Raw genomic sequence first — 3,676 nt, 5'->3', positions numbered from 1 at the left:
TGCTGCAGTGCATGCTGGGTATTAACAAATTACAAATCTCATTCAGGACTCCCAGCATGCACTGCAGCATGGATAAATAAGGATTTTTTTTTTCAATTTTCTTTGTCACCATGGTTGAGATTCATAGTCTGATTCTTGATGTTTGTGCATCCCAATTATACAGCAGATATTTTTTGTCCAAAGTTTCTTAAACTCCTTAATGACAAACTGCTGTGAAAGAGCTGGATCTAATATACATTATTGACAGAAAATAAACTTTTGATTAGTAAATTAATTAGGGATGATATTTTTCCATTATGTACCAACCACCACACCACAGAATTACACTACTTACTTAACATGTTCGTAGCAAATGTGGTGTATTAACAAAAAGTTAACACAACCAGGGAAAAAACTAGCAAGCAAAAGACAAGGCTCAAGAGCCCAACTAAAATGAACACTAATCACAATAATGGTAACTTAAAATGAAACAAAACATCAACATCTAAACTTATATATAATAGATATATAATATATAATAAATATATAATAAATATAATAAAATAATATAAATATAAAAAATAAATATAATAAAATGCAATGTTTCTCTATCATTTACATAACAATCATATAAGTCAATATAATAAAAAGTTGTTGTTTTAAACATTAAAACATGACATTGTCATAACGTTTAAAAATGGTCAAATGTAACATTACTCTAACGTTCAGACAACACAAAAACGTTCTTAGAACGTCAAGAAAACTGGACACTTTTAACGTTGGCAGAACGTTTTTGGGAACGTAAAGAACTTTCAGGGAACGTTCTTAGAACTTTTTTCTGTTAGCTGGGTAGCATCATGCTAATCATGCTAACATCATGCTTATCATGCTAGCTTCATGCTAATCATGCTAGCTTCATGTTAGCTTCATGCTAATCATGATAGCTTCATGCTAGCTTCATGTTAATCATGATAGCTTCATGCTTATCATGCTAGCATCATGCTAAATCATGTTACCTTCATACTTAAACATATTAACAGCCAGATAGCCTACTAAACTAAACTTCTGTCAAACCGTTTTAAACGTTCATGCTACGCTTTTTCAAGCCAACATAAAGTTTGTCCTCAAACTTTAATATCTAGTTATAGATTAAAGTGCTATTCGTTTTGGTGATAATATGAAATAAGAGAAGAAAATTCTATTCTCCCCCAGATGTTTATCTAAAATAAGTATTTTCATCACTTTTTCATCTCAAATAAGTTTTTCATCACTTTGATGTTTAATCCTTTGAACTTAGTTTGAAATTGTACAGATTTGTGTCCGTCTACACAGCACAAGCCTCATCTGAAAAGATGCGGTATCATAACACATTATCCATACTGAACACATAACCTGTTCATGCCAGCCTACACAACACATAAGAAGCAGATTTTTACTGTGTAGCTGTGTTGCATATGCATTTTTTTGCATTTTATAGATGTATACTGTGTATTCCTGTCCATCTTATGTCCACACACACTGCAGTACAATGTGTTTCTTTTGGCTACAACCTAAAATTATGAAAATGGTTGGATATGAAATTTTACTTTCTCTATTTCTCACTCTCTCACACACACTCATACACACACAAACACACACACCATAGGTTTTGTGGTAACTCATGGTTTTACAAATCGTAATCAATACACCAATTTACCATGATTACTACACTTTTACTATAATACAACCATGGTTATTTTTTGTAAGGGATATAATGGTAAAATGTAGAATGGTTCCTGGTTAGACAAAAGGTAAAGTGTTTGGGACAGTGGGGGCAGACAAGTGTTCATGCTTGATGTATAACATGTTGTATCCTTGCGCTGTTACAGCAAGTGCAGAAGGACAAAACTCTGACATGCATCCATCACATATGTACAAACATATTTACAAACACACTCATGCACTCACAGGAGTCACAGATAAGTGAAAAACAGAGTAAAGTTACATAGCATATTACATTTTCACTCTCTTATTACCTCCGGGTCCAGTGGACCCGAACACCACATATGTAATATAAATGTGTAGGGGGGTGTACAGTTTACAGTCATTATAAAGTTGTTTATTTTTATGTTCTTTATAGAAAATGAGCCAAGGCCAATGAATCTGAGGTTGAAACAACAATTAATTGCATAATTTTTCTTTTAGTAAACATTAAAAACGGGTCCCACAGACCCGAACACCCCACAAGGGTTAAAACATGTCATAAGACAAAAGCATTACTGAAGGAATAGTGCACTGTAAAATGAAAATGTATTTACTGTATTTAAATGCCATCTTAAATTGACATACGTTTTCTAAATATTTTCTAAATGAAAATATTGTTTTTCTGACCCGTGAAGCTCATTCATTGGTTTCTCAGGGAAAAGTCACTAAGTTTGTCATTTTGACTTGATAATTTCTTATGATGTTCCTCTTCTGGAGTTGGTGAATTTAGTGTTTGTGATCGTGGGTCTGGTGTTTACTAGTTTGGCTCTGTTGACTTTTGCTTTCTATCGATGGAAACCTGGAGTGAACAATGTAGCTCGAATCAACCTCTGCATCAGTCTGCTGTCTGCTCATCTTCTGTTCTTACTCACACAACAATTCATCAAACTCATAAAACCTCAAAAGGTCAGAATTTTGATTACAGTACCAACACAACAACTGTAAAACAATTACTGTAAAACAGAAACTTAATTTTATTGTCTTCAGGAGTTGTGTGCTGTGATATCAGGAGCTCTTCACTTCTTCTTTCTCTCCTGCTTTGTGTGGATGTTCATTGAAGCTGTGCTGCTCTTCGTCTGTGTGAAGAACCTATCACAGATCAGCTTCAAACTTAAGGCGGTGCTTAGCCGCAGACTCTTGATTGTGATTGGATATGCGATTGCTGCGGTTATAGTGGGCGTGTCTGCTGGGGTGGTTCCTGAAGGCTATGGCAGTGAACAGTAAGTGTGAAGAGGATCGTTCTAAGCTAAGATTTATAGTAAATATCTTTGCATACACCTGTATTAAATGTACAGACACAAATAATATATATCTGTTAATATTTCAGTAACTAACATCTGAAATTGTATTTCTGAATTTGTTTTTCTGTAAACAGTTGCTGGATTAAAGTGGAGAAAGGCTTCATCTGGAGTTTTCTGGGACCTGTTTGATTCATTGTTGCTATATGTTTTAGTTTCTTTCTCTCTGCAGGATTATGGTTTTTAAAACTCTCAGTTTGTGATTTTTTGTTGTCCCTGGATTCTGGGTTTCTTCATTCATAACAATTAGTTCCTGATCCTGAACTCACAGCAAGGAACCTTCATCTTTCTGGTCTACTGTTTCCTTAATAATGAGATGAATCATCATTTAATGCATCACAGACTCACTGCCATCATTACATGTGAAGTTATTTTAATCTCAGTATAAACTATACAGAGGATAAGAACATTTGTTAAAAAATATATCTGGAAACTCCAATCATTTGGTAGCCACCTAATCTTAAACCCCACCCTCATGTAACCTTAAACGCAGTAGGGAGAAGCAGGTAATTCAGAGCATCAATTTTCTTCATGACACCAGACACAAGGAATAAAAGTAATAGTAACCAATTCATGTATTATTTTTGTTTGTTTTTAATATTTTGTGCAGATGTCAAACATCGTTCTGCTCATTTTATATATGTTCAGGTCAGACG

General features: G+C 34.2%; 1 pseudogene; it reads left to right on the top strand.

Annotated features, from left to right (window-relative positions):
* The first annotated feature begins 1,747 nt into the window (after positions 1–1,747).
* On the top strand, positions 1,748–3,408 carry LOC141355025 (putative adhesion G protein-coupled receptor E4P; annotated as a pseudogene).
* The last annotated feature ends 268 nt before the right edge of the window (positions 3,409–3,676 follow it).

This window comes from Misgurnus anguillicaudatus, chromosome 3, assembly GCF_027580225.2.
Source record: "Misgurnus anguillicaudatus chromosome 3, ASM2758022v2, whole genome shotgun sequence".
Lineage (NCBI taxonomy): Eukaryota > Metazoa > Chordata > Actinopteri > Cypriniformes > Cobitidae > Misgurnus > Misgurnus anguillicaudatus.
The sequence above is the reverse complement of the archived record's forward strand: the minus strand, read 5'-3'. Positions and strand labels throughout refer to the sequence as shown.